At 39.3% G+C, this 21,021-nt stretch overlaps 2 protein-coding genes across 2 annotated transcripts in view; one reads left to right on the top strand and one right to left on the bottom strand.

Moving 5' to 3' along the window:
• Nucleotides 1-21,021, bottom strand: part of LOC145993816 (uncharacterized) — a 387,953-nt gene that overhangs the window by 94,997 nt on the left and 271,935 nt on the right. The window lies entirely within an intron of this gene.
• Nucleotides 5,253-21,021, top strand: part of LOC145993817 (uncharacterized) — a 72,067-nt gene continuing 56,298 nt past the window's right edge. The window contains exon 1 of the mRNA XM_083129647.1: nucleotides 5,253-5,336. The gene's annotated coding sequence lies outside the window, so the exon portion shown is untranslated. The remainder of the gene's footprint in view (nucleotides 5,337-21,021) is intronic.

Here is a 21,021-nt window from a genome sequence, read left to right as displayed (position 1 = left end):
GATAATATTTTTGAAGTGCATTTTAATAAACTCACATCTACATAACAACTTGCTTCACATTCTGTAACAGGTTAATTTTTCCAGGTATTGAGATATTGCGTTTTTACATGTATTTTCCACGCTTTCAAGAACATTGCATAAACTTGTCCATCTCTTGAATATGTTAAGAGAGTGTGACAACAGTGAGCAAGAACTAATCTTATGTTTTGTGCATATGGAATAACTGCAGACTGCAAATACGGGTTTGAATAAACCAGAAAAAATCACCCTTAAAAGACAAAATGCTTTGAACCGACTAAACACTTTCAGATACAATTGTGTAAGAGACTCTATTGTCTTTACGTAACATTGTTTTACAGGTGAAAAACATGAAGAGTGGACATGAAACCAACATCACAGAACAACGGCCTTTGGGGGCAGAGGACGGACCTTCCCCCAGAGAATAAGTATAAAAGTAAATAAATACAGTTTTAGCCAACATATGCGTTCTTGTATGCTGGTTAGCTACGTATTAAATGTGTCTCTTTTCCACAAAAACTGCCTACCACTTCTTGCCACTAATGTATTGATGGCACCTTTAACTGTAAGTGTATTAACTCTAGCTTACCATTAACGTACGAGAAACTTATTTACCTGAGGGGAGGCCTCCCAGGCCCAAACTTTTATAATCATTAAAATTCAAGAAACCATGTTGTTACTGAATCACTGCTTTCTCTGTTGATTATATATGTGCAGTTATTTAATAATTATAATAATTACAAAAATTACCATCATTAATAACAAATAATAACCAATTATTGCATGAGTGTCACACACATATTTTCCTAATAACTAAAACTCACAAAACCATAATAACTTTTCACTTATTTTTGTGTATAAAGGTGCAGTTGTATATTAATTAAAATAATTACAAAACATACCATCATTATCAACCAATTGAACACTGTCACCGACATGAGTGTCTCGAATGACATACATTTCAAAGATAACGCCTGATAGGCCCACCTAGTGCATTTTGTCTGCAATTTGCATTCCATTTATGTTTTTACGAACAAAAGTAATACAGAAATATTGGGAACATCCTAGGGAACAATGTAATTTATTTTCAATTTTTTTATAAGAATTTTCAGTTTAAAAATCGAAAAAGAGATGGTGGGTCTGACAGCCACCCCCTCGGGTAAGCTAGGATTAACAAATTGAAATAACGGCACCAGGAAAATATGACGAGAAGAAGAGCAGAAGAGCGGGCGCAGAATATTTTCTGGGGGCGTCACATTTCCAGGTTGTTCGTGAAAATGCACTTAAGTCAAAACATGCAATTTTACGTTCATTCATTTACAAGCAAACATTACAGACATGATATACAATGTTGGATCATCACTGATTAGAATCTTTACACATGCGCAATATAAAATTATACTTGATATATTTTATTTAATTGATTCAGTGAGACACAAAGGAAAACAACAGAAAATTGATGTTTGTGACATTGTGTGCCCTTTCCCGAAAACACTGGGTTTAACACCGTACAAAAAATGCATATTTGGTCTAAAATAACGTTTAATTATCTAGTGGGAAGGGGGAGCCATGCCCCTTTCTTTTCGTCACTAGCTTACTTTTCTTTGTGTCATATACAAGAGAAATTCAGAAATTTCACTGATAAATGCACCCTCAACCGGACCACGAACAGCGCAAGTGAAAAATCGGGCGAAATCAGAGTTGGCTCGGTCGTTCGGTTAGTACGTCAACGGCACTGAATGCTAGAGACACGGGTTCGAGTCCTGGTCAAGCTTGTACTTGTCGAACACAAATCTGCTAAAATTACTTTGCCAGAAACTACGAGGAAATTAATTATTCTTTTTAGAAGACTTAAGAGCTCGTTACTAGATTAGAAGTCATTTCTAACAACAGGCACAACTTGTATAACATTCTCGTGTCTAAATAAGACGTAGTATTTGCATAATGGTCATTTAGTATTACTTTTCTACTTCAACCATAAACGTTCATGGTTTACCTAAGCTTCGAGCAGAAAACTCGTAATCATAATGTACTACACTAACCACTTTGCCACGTAGACTGGCATCACAAGGATCAGAAAATGTTACGACATATTAAGCTATACGTACAACAACAAGATGAGACCCATAGCTTGTCTTGATCACATGTAAACCATCCTATATATATCAAGAATCCCAGAACAAACTTTAAAATATAATATTCTTTTTTAAAAAAACGCCGTTCTTGTATGTATGAGGAAAAACAAAAACAAATGTAAATTTGATAGCTGCCGCATATGATGACTTTTTTCACAGACCACACATTATGTTCTACCATTCCAGAGACATGATGATAGCTTACTGTTAGCATGCATGTATTTTTTTTTATTGCAGGTAATAAAACTTCCTTTCTGTCCATTAAAAATAGTCATTATTTATTCCTACTCTTTTTATTTCTTTTTTCATCGCGTTTAATAGCTATCTTATCAACAACAGGGGTCAATGGAATAATTAATACTATATGAAAACACAGGAAATACGAATCAACAAAATGCCTACGCCGCAATGTTTCAGACTGTCTCAGACTGTCATTTTCAATAGTAGTAACAATAATTGTACAGCTGGCAATGGACAAAAACAAGCATATGCAATGAAAAATCTAAATGCAATACATAGTTAGGGGTAGAAAAAACAAACTAATTCAGGCGCCAAGCTCTTTATTTCTCAGGATAAGTTTCTTTTCTGGCAAATATGGTCGAAGCCATGAATCCAAGTAAGGTAAAGTTACGAATTTTGAAATATGACCATAAAACATTTTATATTATTAATTAATACAAGATTGGATTAAAAATAAATTTATGCGCCAGAGTAAAATCATGCTCTCCTGTGGACACCCACTGATTCATACTCAATGCAAATGCTACAATGTAGCTTTTCTTTCATCACGGATTTTGTCCCTTAATCAGAGGGTGTGCTCACGTCTGTGATGTAAGTAAGGTATACTCCACCATGCTATTCACGATTTTGCGAACCAAAACAATTGAAAACTGAGGGAAGGGGGGATACACTCACACGAAGATCTTAATATAAAGACACACACGCAAACACTATATTATATATATATATATATATATATATATATATATATATATATATATATATATATATATATAATGTGATATACATATTTATTATGTTGTTACATATAGAAGTAAAGTACTAAATAATTAAATATTGTTAGATATACTTATAGGAATTAATTTCTTAATTTAGCTACTGTATATGAGTGGCAAACTAATTCCATTACCAACTGGTTCAAATGTCAATAAATTACAAAATAATTGAATTTGTTTTAGTTATCGTTTAGTTTTTGCTAAATAAATTAGTTTTCATACTATAATTTGTCTTGCATTGTTGCTTTTATTGCGCATATTTCGTTATTGGTACAGCACTCATTCGTGCACAAATACTTTCAGACATTATCCTTTTTTTTTTGTATCTTTCATCATTTCTTAGTAAGTATATTTGAAGTTAAAACTAATCACTTGTCTTCGTTCTTGTAACAAAAACTCTCCCACCCTGGAGATTTTTGGTGGAAAGATCTTTAGGACAAGATTGCTGGTGGGGGTAAAATCCCCCCCCCTGTCCACCCAGGATTTCGCACCCTGAGCGCACGAAACTCTTTGGCCTCGTCATTCTTCTGAAACTTGGCTAGAAACAGATTGGATCAACGGGTTTCTACAAATTACTGGCGACATCACACGAACAGCAAAGCAGCAACCTACTCTTACGCGAATTGCTTCGGATGGAGATATTTATAACGGAGGTTCTTCAATGATTTTGCAGCGTTTCAAAGAATTTATCAGAAACCGCAAATGCGTGTCCAACTCCTAACAGGAAACGAATCCCATTTTCTGCACCGAAGCCTTCATTATCGTCTCAAATAACAACTTTGACCTGCGTAAAGCCGAAATCAGAGGCGAGAAATAATTATTTTTTTTCAAAAGTTGCACAAGGGCAATTGTGGTACAACGTTAATCTTCTCGGTCCCCTTTGTACTTGCCTTGTGCCGAATATACTGTATAGGCAACAGACAAAGACTGAAAGAAGAGATGTTAAAAAGTAAAGAACGTGTTATCCAGACACAGAGAGAGAGAGGGAGGGAGAGAGTGAGAGAGAAATAACCAATGCTAAATATATGTGAGAAAACTGTAAGAAGACTCACGCCAAGAAAAATGTTCACATACAAATTGTGTCCGAAGTAATTTGAAGTGTGTGATACTTTATTTACTGTGGGGTAGCCTAGGGGGCACAAGCCCCAAGAAACATCAATTTGCGCCCCAAATTATCCATTTTAGCTATTTTACTCCTTGAGATCTAGATCAAGTTGAATATGAACGTAATAATGTGCTTCTTGCAAGTATTCCAAAAATAGAAAATGTTTATTTTTTTATATTATCAAGACTGACCCATGGCACCACATTCCGATGTTCATGTTACATGTTGAAATCTTTGAAATATCCTCTTGTTGTTATTAAAAACTACTAGTATCTAATAAAACTTCATATGGCACATAAATTATTTGTATGTGTATAATATATTACGTGCCTACACACACACACACACTAATTTGCCGGGAATTTCCCAGGGGTCCCACGTTCGAATCACGGCCTTGGGTGTTCCTTGCGAGTGTCCGTTCATCGTCACCCATCCTCGTCTTTGCGATTAGCCAAAAGGGGCACGAAGGCGGTGTAAAATGAATAAAATCAATCAATCAAAAGCGAGATCGAAACTTGATCACTTTACGCAGCCGGCCACCGAGAAAAGCAAGTGTACAAAAATTGGACAACATGGCAATTCTCATGAATATAGTAGGAATTCTAAAAATTCTAAAAAGAACTCTCAGAATTTAGAATACCCGCAAAAAATTCGAGCCCAGCCGAACCTGAAACCTTCGAAAATAGAAGTTTGGAAGACTCATTGTCATGCTGGTTAGCGAGTGCGTAAGATCAGCCATTGAAGAACCAACAAAACTCTCACTTTTAATACACCGATCCTTCAAATGAGAAACAATGTTGAACCAGTTCTTGAGACGCTCCGAAAACAGCACGGGCGATTTTTTTGACAGTGGAAAGGATATGAATTACAAAATCTATGGAAGACTGCCGCCGAGCGTCCTTGAGGTGGTCGAAAAAGAGGTCGGCTCCCAGCACGCTCGCTGGCTGCCGCTTCTGTCGGCGCTCTTCTTCAGTGCGAAGCCAGTCCCGGTGATGGCTGGACGGACAAAGTGCGCCGAGTGAAAGTAGACAGTGTGACGACTCATGGACTACCGTAACGAAGGTAAGTGTTTCTTAACAGACCGAAATGCTATTGCTGGTGGTACGCTTGGAATGTACCGTGGATAAAACGATCTGACTGCTCCAGAATTTATTGACTAATTCTGTCTCAAAATTATATCAATATGTTTTAATTATATTTGGAGCATCCATCCAGGAATGGATGCTGCAAATAATTATCTACAATCCGTAACATTTTTCACAAAGGTCATGGATATTTTCGGGTCACTTCACATTTAAACCGCCGTAAAGACGTCTGACTGAAAATTATCGATAAAATTAATGCTCGAAGTGAGAAGGCATACAGAAATTTTCGCCGATTGTATGCCTTTTTTTGTTTTTCAAAAATGTGGCGTGCGACCATTATCTGAGGCTTTTTTTGAGGAAAAAAAATATGTGCCGATATTACCAGTGGTTAAAAATCATTTATTACTAGATAAACTGTGTTTGGTGCGAGATTAGGATGCACGAATAGTTCAAATCGACGCACATATTTTCTTCGTGACAGTTCAGCGAACAATTTTCAAGTCTTAAAAAAAAAGTTAACACATTAGTTGTTATTGACATGTGCATTATAGTCGAAATATCACAGAAAATTTGCTAGTGTTGTGAAGTACAGACTTACACAATTTAATATTTAAATTAATATTCTGCATGTTGTAAACCCCTTCAGATAATTTTCACTTGGATTGAACTGCTGGTTGCCAGATGTTTAGACTTTGGAGTGTAACTGCGCGAAATATGTTCTGTTAAGATTTTACACATGGCCAGCATCAGTATTTACAAAACGTATATTCTTTAGTATAAATAAAATGTTTCATAGCCCGTGTCCGATACTGGCGCTGCATTAATAAAAGCTTAGTGCCTTTAGTTGCAAATAAGACATATCTCGTGCCAAACATAAACGATAATGCTAATGATTTGGGGGTGTACGCGGGAAGGAACACGTGTTTTTACTCCGCGTGACGTAAATATCATAATAAATATAAATTCCTTTGAGCATGTGTCAAAAACCAGATATTCGATTTTTGAATGAGTAAAAAAAAAAAAAAGATTCCAAATTACTTGGGGAAATATTTTAGTGACACAACATACGTATCTAGTTTTTAGAATTTTTGACTTGACAGTACGACTTTGGGACTATCACTGAATATACTTTTCGTTTGATTAATATTTTGCATGGCCACGTTTCCGATAGTGAAAGAATACACTGATACATAGATCCTATCACTTTAATTCATTCGATAAACATGCTGGCGAAAGTGCTATTTTTTAATAAATAATCACAGTTGATATACGACAGGTTCTTTCAAATTAGTATTATTTTCGCCTAACAACTTTCAATACAATGTTTTTCGAAGGTTTCCGCCCCCCCGGAAAGGAAATTCGGCTACCTCTCTATTCGGGACCATCTGTTACGTTTAGGCCGTTTGCCGACTTAAATTGCTTGGCTGCCAGATGATGTGTGTATGGGGAATGGAATAAATTACGCTCATTGCCATTTACCAATATTTAATAGAATCCGCACAATAGAGGGAGGATGATCACGCACGAGCCAGCAAGATATCTAAACACTGATAATGATAAACCCAAAGTGTCACCACTGTACCTGGTTTCCTTCGTGGTTCCTCGGCTGAGAGTCACGATGTGGCTGTATCGGTCCATCGAAGGTGTCCTCAGTGGGTTCACCAAACCTTTCAAACGGACCGACTTAGCACTGTCAGTCGCAACACACTTCGCTCTCTCGATCAAGACTCTCCCGGCGACTGCCGGAGTTTCTCATACGTAGCATTTTATTTCCGGCTCGTGGTATGCCACCTCCCCCTGAAAAGAAATGGGATTGACCAGGGGACAAGCCCATTTCTTTATTTACAGAAAAAAAGAATATGATTAAATATGTAGAATGACCGGTCCCTGATTAAATGATTGCACCCCGTATATAACACAATTCGTCGTAGGGCAGTAGGCTTGTATGTAGTGTCATATTAACAGGCCCTGTACGTTACGAAGAATAATACAAGACCCTATCAGTTTAATTAATTCGATAAACATGCTGCTATTTTTTTTAATAAATAATCACAGTTGATATACATTCTGACAGGTTCATTGCAAATTAGTATTACAAGGGGTCCCGGGTTCGATACCCGGTGGAGCCACATAGTGGTTCGGATTCCACTTTAAACTGTAGGTCCAGTCCTGATTAGCCTTACTGTGCATAAAGTGGACTTAAAACACCAAATCAAGCAAGCAAGCAAATTAGTATTATTTTCGCCTAACAACTTTCCATACAATGTTTTTCGAAGGTTGCCCCCCCCCCCCCCGAAAGGAAATCCGGCTACATCCCTTCTCGGGACCATGGGAAAATCTGAGTTATAACTGGGTATTCTGGGCACACACTTGCCCAGTGCTATAGAAAAACTTCTTTTAGTAAAATATGAGCGTAGATAGAAGGGATCTGGAGTATGTGGAGGGAAGGGGTGGGGGGTAAGGTTTACCGTGTCCACGACGCTATTACTCGTAATCCGGGCTTATATGGATCTCGAGAGAAACCTTCAGTGCATGTAATTTCTAGCTTCCAGTTGCCAAAGTGTGTTTTAAATTCATTCTATACCAGAAAGGGTAATCGGGACTGGGCCTACAGTTTAAATTGGTGCTCGAACCACTGCACTACATTCGAAATTGGAATCAGGGCCTCCCCGATGGCGTAGTGGTAACGTCGTTGCCTTGTAATCAAGGTGTCCCGGGTTCGATACCCTGTGGAGGTACATGGCACAGTGGTTCAGATTTCACTTTAAACTGTAGGTCCAGTCCCGATTATGCATTTTGTGCATAAAGTGGACTTAAAAACATCAAAATCAAATCGAACTCGAACGTCTGATTACAAGATGACAGCGTTATCCACTATGCTATCGAGAAGGTCTCCTATATTACCCATGTAACGGTTTATTCTTGCACAAACACATACAGAGTGAACCAAAAGTAGGTGGACAGTAGTGGAATAGGGTTTGTGTTAGGGTTACACTATAACAATGGTGTTTGTGTCTGCAAATGCTGAAACCGTTGAAAGAAAATGGGTTGAAACATTTGGTACTCAAGCCCCAAAGAGACAAACCATTTACCATAAATGTTATCATTCACTGTCCACCTACTTTTGGTTCATTCTGTATATCAACATTAAAGAAATTAATTATATTTTGGGGGTAACATGGGTATTTGTTAAGAAAAATAATTTCCTCAGGATTTCTGAATGAAAAACCTTACAGATTGTGTACCAGTAAACCAGTGCTTTGTTCGTGGCGGTATGCAACGGTACTCTGTACCCAAACATTTTTATAGTGAGAATAATTCCAATAACATTTTATTTTAATGAAAGATATTTGTGCGTGTGTGTAACAACATGGATAAACAATCATTTGTGAACATACCACAATGTTTTGAACAGTTCTTATGATGAACATAATAACAAACCAACTTAAGTTCCGAAACCTTTCGTCCCAGACAAAAAGCACTATGTAAAACTGTAATATTTATTAGAGAAAGGCAAATCACAGTACAAAACAAATCACCACTTAAGACGACACTGCAATGAAATATTAATTAACTACATGTTGACGTATGATAAAGTATTTAAATTAAAAGCAAGCACATGTAAATATGGGAGCAACTTCCAAGTGTTACAATTCTCCATCCACAGCAAGATCGAGTTTAATATAAAAATATCCACGTAATTTCTAAGAAATTGTTCCTTTTATATGTTAGTTCTGGTGTGATTTTGCCCATGAATACATTAGTCGTAGCTGTACAGCACAGAATATAAGGTCCCAACTTCAACATAGAAGGTACGTTGAATGGTGTGCCTTTACACATGCACTATATTTTTACGCGCAAGATTCCTGTACGGCTGCCATTGGAATGACCAATAGGAATTCTCAGGAGCAATGTGTATTTGTTTTGTTTGACTTCATTGTTACAAGGGACGGAGAGTAGTTTGAACTTAACCGTTAAAACTTTTAAGCTCACAAAAACATCCGACTATAAAAGACGACGAATGCCTTTTGAAAATACAATTAATTACAGATTAGTATGCACGGTGTTCCGCCCGCTACTGATCCGGCATTTCTTTAAAAATTGTGAGATGGCATCATACCATGTGCTGGAAGTGGCCACCAATTGCGTCTAGACAACATTGAGCCCCGCACACCATATATACAGAAGGTCGATCCGCGTATATGTGTCCGATTTTGAACCGTCACCCCTGTGCACAGAATAGACCGATCCAAGCGGTTAAAAGCATGGGAGGACGGTTAGAGCCTGTAGTATCGTGGCACTATCACGAGTGTTTGTTGTGTGCATCATGGCTCCACAGGTGAACTGTTTTTGGGAGGGGTACGTAGTTGCACTTTTCCACGCCAAATATTCGGTGTCAAAAATTCAGAAGCAGTGCAAAGAACATGGATGTGCCTTGGGTTCGATGAACATCAAGAACATAATCAAGCGCCATAAAAACCACGAGGTTCCAGCTATTCAGTCGCCCACCAGGGGGACGAGGAAGGGAGCTTGCACTGCAGTGATGCCACCCGTGTCTCGGAAGCTGCATCGAATGGCACTAAAGGAAACCTCCCGACGCAACGTGTGATGGTCACACGACTCCACGTAGCCCAGTCAACTGTGAACCACACCCTGTGTGAGAAATTAAACCTCCGGAAGGATTTAAAAGCCGTGAACATTACCTCAGTGAGGCCTATCGGTGTAAGGTCTCATCACATACATCTCATTCTACTAAGAACTTTCTGCCACATATGGCGACAGACATCGGCATTCGGGGTATTTCATTTCACGATATACTGGTGAAGTCACCGGGTGCGAGTCCCATGAATTTCTGTGGGTTTGGTCTACTGAAACGGGCACTTTCCTCTCACCGTGTCACCCACCACTCTCCGGGGCCTGTTGGAAAGCCTGTCAGGAGGAATGGCAGAAGATTCCACTTCCTGTACTTCATCGTAACCTCCTACAATGGAAGTTACGGTGCAGGGCTATTGCCAAGACACACGGTGATCACATTGAGGCCAACCGATGGTGATCCCGTGGATTTTCATAAGGTTAGTGCTAGTCCAAAATCGGACACATATACGCGGATCGACCTTCTGTATGAACATCCTTGCCAGTACATCCGTTGTTACTGCCTGAATTGCTTCGTTGATGTATGCTTTCAAGTCGGCTGTGGCTCATGGTTTGTTTGCGTAAACTCTCCCTTTCAGAAGACAGATCTGGCGAGCGTGGTGGCCAAAGTCCCTTTGAAAGGACGTGGTTGACGAAAAATGACTGAAATAACTGTTGACATTAATTTATCGATTCTGTTTTCCAATAAGTGCGAATAGTAAACATTCGCTCCTCGAGAGTATACCGATACATTTTCCAACTATCCTGTGCCGGCTCCCGTGGCGGAGTGGTTAGCACATCGCGCTGCGACGCCAGGAGTCCTGGGTTCGAATCCTGGCTTGGGCATGGACGTTTGTGATGTCTATTCATCATATCATCACTCATCCCCATCTTCGCAAATTAGCCAAAATTGGCACAAGAAGCGAAGTAAAATAAATCAAATCAAATCCAACTAACCTGTGTGCAAGGACGCACACACTAATACTCACGAACCACAAACCGTATTGTTTACACACACTCAACCAAATGACAGAAACAAAATTAGACCAGCAGAGGCGAGTCAGGCAGAAGACAGGCTGGCTGACGGACCGCTACTATGTGTTGCAACAATTAGGCACCACATTTAATTTCTCACACAATAAACGTACTTCTATTCAAATTTCTTTGCAGTATCTTCGAACTTTTTAAAGAAATGATGCGTTCGGTAGCGAGTGGCAGGGACGCTCCGAAATATGGTGTGCCGGGTTCAATGTTTTGTGGACGCCACTTCTAGCATATGTTATGATGTCATCAAGTTTCTCACAAACTGAGGTATGCTCGCTTCAAATTTCATTGCAATATCTTCATTCGTGTCAAAATTTTAAACTTAATGCCGGGTTCGATAGCGAGTATATTAAGCTCTTCTAATATTGTGTTAAAAGTATCACAATGAATCTCCGTTGTTATACCAACATGACATCATTACCGGTTGAGTATGCCAGTTTTGCTTCTTACTAAGAGAGTTCCACTGTAAAACAATAGCACCGCATTCCTGGAGTACAGCGCACTCACGACATATATTTTTTTACTGCAAAAGTAAATGCTGTCTAGTATCTGGTAACAATGCTTGTCTCCGCCGTTTTGGCTACTGTCACATACCTGTAAGTGCACGGAACATCCTCTTGATTTAAAGATTCTCTGTTCGAGTTTAATTTGTATGCACTTTTTTATTGCATTAACGAATGCAGCACAAAACCCTTGCAAAGCTAATTATTATTTTTAGGAGACCTCTGATGCTCATATCACTACAGGAAATTTCCTGAAAATGCGGTTGCAGATCATGAAACAGACACCTGAGTACATGAGGGAGGTGGAGGTTTATCGGGCATTTTCTGGAACGATCTCATAAAATGGAAAGATAGCTTTCACGCCCTACACAAGAGGTCTCCAAAGTCCCGAAGTCCACATGGGGAGCTACCAAGGGTGGATTGAATTTTTGAAATAATTTCTTCGTTCATAAAAAACTTTAAGATGTAATTAAGTTATTTTTAATAGACAGGCGGACAGGACAATAATAATAATAATAATAAAAATGTCATGCTAAATTTAGGGGTGTAATGGGTGACTTTCTTGTAAGCACACAACTGTCAACCTTTCCTCCATGTAGTAGTAGTACACACACTATATTTTTGTTATTTCTGCCACTTTTGGCTAATCGCGAGGTTTAGTGGATAAGTGATTAGTGATATGAAATTAATGAAGGGACATTCATAAAGAACACCAATGCCCAGGCTAGGATTCGAACCTGTGACGCCTGGCGTCGTAGTGCATTGTGATAACCACTCCGCCTCGGAAGCCGGCGATGAATAATGATTAGGTGAAATTGATGAACGGACACCCACCTCCAGGCCGGGACTCGAATTCGGGAATGGAGAGAACGAAAAGTCACCGGACAGGCTAACGAGGCTCTGACGGCTGGATTCACAGCCAGTTCAATCCTCTGTGGGGTTTGTGTCCAGTCCGTGTGTTTTCACTTTTCATACCCATCTTCTCCATTAACCAAAAGTGACAGAAATGCGATGTGAAATAGCACAAATGAATCAATCAAATCAAAGCAAGATCCTTAACTTTAGATCTTGACATTTACAAGTTTCTGGGATATCAACAAACCACTTCAAATTGATCTCTCTCACGACCAGACAGGTTGATAGAGTTAATATACGAGGGTGGATCATTAAGTATCGCACAACATTTTTTAAAAAAGAAAGTTTAATAGGTAAGACAACATAAATTATACACATTGAAACCACATCTTTTAGCTACTTTCCGACATAGGACCCAAGCCTTTCAACATATTTTTCCCATCGTAGCACTAGTTTCAATATACCCTGTTCATAGAACTCCGTTAAATGGCAATACAGCCATCTGCGCGCAACCGACTGCACTTGTTCATCGGAATTGAAGCGTTGGCCACCTAGGAATTTCTTCATTGGGCCAAACAGATGAAAGTCTGAATTGTTGAACCGCCCTGACAAGGTTCTCAGATGGATCCGCCGGTCGTTGAGAATTGCCTGCTCAATGGCTGTAACATTCAGTTTCGTTGCAGCTTTTACTGGTCGCCCGGAACGGGACGAGTCAACAAGCTTCAGACGGCCTCCTTGAAAGAATGTGCACCACCTGGAGATGTTGCTACGGTCCAAACAGTCTTCCCCATACACGCCCAACATTTCCCTGATAATTTCACCTGGGTTTTGTCCTTTCGTCCACAAAAAACGAACTACAGCTCTTTGCTTTTCACACGTTAACGACAATAACATGCGCGCCATCTTTGTTAAGTAGTTCACGCTTCTGCCACAAGAGTTATAGCTGATCAAACAAATTCCGCCTCTAGCGCGAACTTCAAACCATACATCTGTAAAATTTCAACGTCCCAGGCACAATAACATTGTTGTGCGATACTTAATGATCCACCCTCGTACATGTATGTTGCATCTAATATTTGGTAGACCTATCAATCACGAGCCACTGAAAATGATCTAAAGATGGCCATCCCTGTCCTTGACTACCTCAACATTTTGACACCTGTTTGATATTTACTTTTGAATACAGCTGCGCCTTCAGCAAACCAAGGATCTTATAAATTTGCAACCTACATCAAAGAAAACCTGCTGATGTAAATGTAGAAGCCAATTACGGATGCAAACGGCAGCGAAAAGGACGAAAGCAGGCAACGAGAGTAAATCGTCACATAGGAGATGTACTTCCTGATGAATAGCAATACCAAAGACGGATAAAAAATGTCATCTTAGTGCCGACAGCACATTGATATAGTGACGAATCTCTAAACATATGCCGTTTTTCCCAATTTTCCAACGCAAGTTGTAGCAAATTAATGGAGATTTGTGCGTTGCTTTTTGGCGAAAGAGTTCTTCAAATGCAACCAGATTGAACGAGCCATGCCAGTCGTCGGATGCTGTTGAAATAAATAGTCTTTTAATGGTCTTGGGTTGGACGACCGTACTTCGGTCGCGCGCAGCTTTCCCTTTCAAAGACGATAACTTGAATTTCAATTCGGAGCAGCTTTAAAAATCTAGAGGTAAAAAGGTAACGTAGGGTAAGTCCGGGAATTCTAATTACGTCCAGTCTAAATGATGATAACGTTACCGCAGCCACTTCATGGAATGACAAGTATTAACACTTGACCGGTACGAAGCAGCTGCCTCGCCCGGTTTTCTATCTGGCTGCACAAACAGGAGATCCCAACTGACTCTCTTTGACATTGTACACACATGTGTTTCACTTAGATTAAGACGTGTACAAATTGTTACCAAAGTAGAGCTACGATAGGTTGTGAATGCTACGGAAACACACACACACAAAAAAACGATTTGTAGAACTCAGCAGGGTGTTTTGGTGCTTCAACATCCCCGAAATACCTTCCAAATATTAATACTAATGCAAATTTTAAAAATTCAGGAAGCGGCATTTACTCCCATCCATTACCAGATCATTTGTCCAAGGTCATATGAAAATCTCTAATGTTGCTACACTTAAGATGGTCACAAAAATTGGTGACTGCCCATACTATGCCCCTCTGAAGTCGCGCATCATATTACACATACAGTTCTCATTACAAATTCGGTTATTTGCCTGCCATTTTCAAACATGTCGTCTAAATCTGCTCAAATACAATACCATTCAAGTCATTCGAGATATCTAGATACAATGCGAATATCAGTAAAATCGCCCTAAATTTACGGTAGTTATCGGAGCCACAAAGTGATGGCCTGCCCCCCTCTTTCCTCCTAAACAATGGGATATATTTTAAAGTTTTTATTGTTAAGTTGTTTTCCTATCCATTGGTGGGGTGTAAGGGGGTGACCCTTTCGCAAGACACCCAAAAGTCAACCTCACTTCCATTTAGTATACCCTGGACTGCATTTTGTACACTAACGAGGTTCAACCGTCTGGCCCCATGGTCAGTATAATCTTCTCTGTGGAACTTTTGATTTGTGCTGTCTATTTATGTTTGTTGACTTGCTTTATTTTACTTCGATTTTTGTGCCACTTCTTGGCTAATTTGCGAAGATGGGGATTTGTGATGACATGATGAAATTGATGACCGGACATTCACAAACATCCATGCCCAGGCTGGGATTCGAACCCGGGGTCCCTGGCGTCGTAGCGCGATGTGCTAACCAATGTTATGTTTGTGATTGTCCCTTCGTCCGTCATTTTATCATCATTCATCGTCATCTTCACGAAAAGTCAAAAGTTGCATAAAGGGGAAGTAAAATAAACTAAATCAATCAATCCTATCAATGGCGTAGTGAAAACGTCTTGTAATCAAGGGGTGGAGGCACATGGTGATTCGAATTCCACTTTAAACTGTAGGCTCAATCCCGATTAGCTTATCTTTGCATAAAGTAGTCTTACACAGAAAACTCAAGTAAAACACCATCTCTCAACAAGATGTTTCGGTGTTTTTGAAGTACCGTTACTGGTTTCAATATTTCCAACAGCGTTACTGCTAGTTCTAAGCCAAGTCTTGAATTAAGTGGAGAAAAATCATGTGAGAAGTAGAACTTATCAGGAAATCATACCAAGCATACTAAGCAGATCTGACGGTTATGGAGATACGTAGGGAGATATACAAATTGCGAAAGCTATTATAATAAAAATATAACGTTTCAGCGCCTGAAAGCATGTCATAAACTATTATCCTACCTTCCTACGCAATCTATCTCTCTCTCCATCCCAGAATCAACATATCTCTCGCAATCGGAAACATCATTCACACCACACTCACAAAGACAGAACCGGCCTCTCACAGGCAGCAAATAAAGCCGTTTGGTTATCTTAACCGCGCAGGTCATAATTTCAACACCACACGTAATTTACGAAGGTCACATGTTACGCGAGGTCACGCTCATCTTCAATGGGTGCGTGAATATTCAGAGGTTTCATGCAGCACGCGTGAATATATTACAATGGATATCCCATCTCAGTGAAGTAAGGATTATGAGGTCTTCTTTTTCTTTCGTTTACAAGGAACTGGAAAGCAGCGTAGTGGAGAACTTGACATGAGTTTTTCCCGGGTTATGATCTAACTGCTTCTTTGTTTCAATTAAGATTTGACTTAAGGTGCAAAAGTCAAAAGTTATTATTTGCTTCGTAGAATGGTTGTTACATTGGAATTATGGCGTATGACGACAAAATAATATCGTGGCCTTGTAATCAAGGGGTCCCGGGTTGGATACCCGGTGAAGGTAGGTACACAGTGGTGCGGGCCCCACTTTAAACTGTAGGTCCAGTACCGATTAGCCTATCTGTGCATAAATTAGACTCAAAACGAAAACTTAGACAAAGCCTAACTCTTTATATTCTGATTCATCTTTAGACTGGCACGCGGGAGACCCGGGTTCGATTACCGGGTTAGATCTAAGGTCGGAATATTTCCGGTCTTTTCCCCGCAAAAAAACGGCTCTTGGGCTCATTCAGCCCACAGAAACCCTGGAAGGGGGGAGGGTAAAAAGAACCTCTAAAATTGCCGATATCGAGAATGTGTGGGTCCCTACCCACACATTTCCTAAATGGGCCTTCATGGCACGGTGCTACATGAGCGGGGAACTTTACTTTACATCATATTTAGAGCTTTTAGAAAACCTAGCTGTGAGTCCAGACGCCAGACTGCAAAATGAAGTCGAGGGTGTACTACGTGGAAGTGGGGTTCACATTTGGGTGTTTTCAGAATAGGTCACTCTTTACACCCAATCTTTCTTGTGCTTCCAAGAAGAAGAAAAAAGAAAGAAATATTATTTTGGAAATTCCAGAACGAACGCAACGAAGATTACCACGGATGAGAACGAAAATTGGTAAAATTTTCAAGGGACCCGTTCAAGGAGTCGTTACAGCAGTATAGACCGATTGAGGATAATAGCCTCTCAGTTATGTACGTCAACATGACTGATCTGCGCAATTTATCTTCCTGTCCTGTACGTCGTTACATCCATTATCCTTACTTTTGATGATGGTACTTACGAAATTCACAGCTGCAGTGCTTCAGTACCAAAGCTTATGCTTTTGTTTGGAAGAATTTTGCGGGTTATCAAGAAACTAATATTTAAAAAAATATAGAAGAATTTGATAGTTGCTATACCTTGTTACATCCTGTAATATCAAGCATAATTTTCAATTTTGTACCTCGAGCCGAAACGAATTTACAATGTTTTTGCAAGCATTATTAACTTTAGGCATTTGATTTAGTAGATCTGGGTATCGTCCTGATTCGAAAACCACCCAACAACTCGAATTGTTTCGAAATTTCATAGACTCTTGAAAAATTCGATTCCGATTTTTCTTATATTATTTCGCAACTAAATTCTGATACAGGGAGACAGAAAAAAGCTATTTTCTTCAGTTTCTTTCAAGAAAATTTACATGGCGTTTTTTTGGCACGAGAGTCATGTAGCATGACGCAATCCTCGCGCTTATTTGAGTTTGAGAGCGCTACGACGCCAAGGGTCCCAGGGTCGAATCCCGACCTTGCCATGGGTGTTCCTTGTGAGTCTCCCTTCGCCAGTTTCATCATATTATGACCCATCCTCGTCTTCGTGATTAGCCAAAAGTGGTAGAAAAGCGAAGTAAAATAAACCAAATCAATGATAACTAGCTTTTGAAGATTTCCTTCATTGTAGATTTTTCTGTTTCTGGTGTACACAGACAAAACTTTTATGAACTGTAACTTGTTTCGTAACAACAGCTATGAAAAAGGTACTATTTTAATATGAATATGCTGCATATCTTGTTTATTTAAATATGTACTACCAAAATAATATGGAATGGTAAACATGTAAAATTAACGTACGAATTTTAGATACGAAGGGTCCTTTGAATATCTTGAATAGCGTGTGGGCATTTGGCGGTTATGTCTGTTTCTTGTAGGGAGATCACTGACGACAATTAGCATATTACCTTCTACCTAAGATTGTAGCATAGGCATTCTTGATACAACTTGAGTAAATATTCAACTTTGGTTGTTACATTAGCTTCTACATATATCGTTCTCTCTGGTTGTTGTGTATATAAAATAACTTGACGAACAACAACCTGTACATTGATAGAAGCTGAGAGTGATTTACCCCATCCAAGAGTCAAATTCGTTCGCTTTTTCTTATTGTACCTTCTTTGAGTGTGCGTGCGCCAGCTTTACTGTTCGTCGCAACGTACAGTACTTTGTCACACTAACCTTTCAGAGCGCACACGCATCTGTGACAGTTTCATTGTCTATACCTGACAAAGAAATTATTATCTTTCCCAAGCGTATAACTCATGTAATAGAAGAGGGTGTTTTGAAAAGAAAGAAGAAAAAAAACATTGGGAAGGTTGGTTAATTTTGAAGTTTGCAGTGAAAAATTAAGAAACATAGACACACATCTCCCATTCTTTGTGATGATCCAGAAGAAGGAAAAAAACGTACTCTATGTTTATCAGCATAAAATTAGTTCTTGTCAACTAAAAATAACCTCCATAATAAATACTAGGAATGATCGATAAAAGTAAAACAAAGCCTGTAAATTCCAGTAGATCAGTAGATATTTATTAGACGAACACAAACGGACTCACGTGAAAGGACACTTCATACATTACTTCTCAACATAGTCCCTCCCCAGTTCAGGCGTTTACCCCAGCGCTCCAAGAGGTTCATGATGCCTGTCTCATAGAACTCCGGGTCCTGTTGTCGGAGCCCAACCCTTACGTCCTGGCCTGGCGGGTTTTGGGTGGCACATGTTCCATCATCCGGCATACTTCCCGGAGCTTGCTCCGAGCGATTACCATCTCTTCGCTCTTTGAAGAATCATCTCAGAGGACGCCGGTTTCACTCGACTAATGTTGTCAAGCACGAAGCAAGAGTTGGGCTCCGACAAGAAGACCCCAAGTTCAATGAGACAGGCATCATGAACCTCATGGAGCGCTGGGGTAAACGCCTGAACCGGTGAGGGACTATGTTGAGAAGTAGTGTATGAAGTGTCCTTTCACGTGAGTTCGTTTGTATTCGTCTAATAACCACGTACTGGAATTTACAGGCTTTGTATGATTTTTTTCGATCATCCCTAGTAGGCCTACATTGAACCTTCGCCTAGAAAATTATATACTACTAGCTGATTGCCCGGCGTTGCCTGGTATTTATTTACCCCAATCTTCTATTAGACAGGAAAATGATGAATTGTAACATTAGTGTAAAATTAACTTGGAGTTGAACGGCATTGGGAGTGTCACTATTCATCTTAGTGACCCAGAAAACTATGGATTCCACACTACTATCATCCGTTTTCGATTATTTGTACATGTCACCCCCTTCCCATTCCCACCCCTAGGGGTGTCTTACCCCCACAGTATTTCTTTCCAGATTGTAAGTGATATGTGTTGAAATTGCTCGAGGATAGCAATATCGCACCTTCTGTGTAGGAAACCAACTTCGCCGTGCTGTGTTGCAAGAAGCATAACTTGCAGGATATGACACGAAAATGCCACGCAACAGAATGCTTTTTTATGTCTCCTTCCCACCCCACTCCTAGGGGTGCCGGGGGTGTCTTACCCCCACAGTATTTCTTTCGAGATTGCATGTGATACGTGTACCAAGTTTGGTTGAAATCGTTCCAGGCGTTCGAGAGTTATTGCTGAACAAACAAACACACACACATACATTTTTATATATACAGAAGATAGAAAAATATTATATAATATAAACAATATCTCGTGCAATGGAGAGATGAAATTATAAAAGAGTATTAGATCAGATCGTTTAGTTTCTAATGAAGAATAGGGTGTCCCAATATAATAAATCGATGAATGAAAGTTATAATATTTCCATAACTGACGTCTTGCCTGCACGATGCATGCGGTCAACTTCTTGAAAGAGTCACAATTGAATGTCGTCCTTGACCTCCTCCCTTGTCAATCCTGAAGATGAAGTAGAGGGATTGGCTAGCTACTCAGCGCTTCGGGAACACTTTCGTATTAATGTAGACAACAGCGAAAGCAAACCACACGAAGATTCACGTAAATGCTCGAAAAATAGCTTTTCTTAAAACTTCTTTCTCCTTGTCCCCTTTTAGTCGTAACTAAACGTCTAACGTATCCCTCACCAAAGGTTTTCTCTGAATAGTGGGTTTTGGGAATTTTATTGGCTGCCTTATTGGTGGGCCGTTTTTTATATGTTGGAGGCGTGTATCTGCAATAGAGCAAATTGGCATTCGGGTTGTATGTGGAAAGATGATAAACAAATAAACATTACAATCCTACGTTTATTATTTTATTGGGTGTTCCTACGTTTACAATCTCTATGATTAGATACAAGAATAAAAATGTGAAACATGCATGCTAAGAAGTATATAAAACTTTAATTTTCATATATTTTTTCAGTTATTGAAAAAAGTGAAGAATAAAAATAAGTTTGTAAACACTGTCCAGCACAATTTTGGAGTAAAATTACAAAAAAAAAAAAATGAAGTCTACTCTACACACCTCCAGCAAAAATGTTGTCGTGTGGGTATTCTCGACATTTCTCTTCCGAGCTGATCGCGTAAGGGTGTGCACTTCAGTCTATCGTCCAGAAGTGTTATACCACCCCTGTGAAATACTCACACCCGTTTGTGCGTACATAATGAAGCTTAATATATTGGCAACCCAAGTTTTGATCACCTTTCACTGAAAATGTGGCTATGACAGAGTTATACGTATTTCAAGATTTTTTTTAAAAAATCAAATATTTCGGAAATTATCCAGCCAATCACGAGAAGAGCGATGTTGTTATTGTGCAGTATGTAATTCAGCATTCGAAAACCTGACGATATCACTCAAAACATAGAAATACCGATCTACAATATCAATACTATTGTCGATTCTCAAAATATTTCGTAAAAACTTTCTCCCCGGCTCTGCTGATATTAATGAACAAGGAGAATAATAACATTGGCGTACACCAAAGAAGCCGATCCAACTACCCCATGGAGGAAATCGCGAAATCAAGAGAATAATAAATGTTAAAG

Source organism: Lepisma saccharinum, chromosome 10, assembly GCF_977018435.1.
Source record: "Lepisma saccharinum chromosome 10, izLepSacc3.1, whole genome shotgun sequence".
NCBI lineage: Eukaryota > Metazoa > Arthropoda > Insecta > Zygentoma > Lepismatidae > Lepisma > Lepisma saccharinum.
Note: the sequence above shows the minus strand (reverse complement) of the source record. Positions and strands in the feature narration are given on the sequence as shown.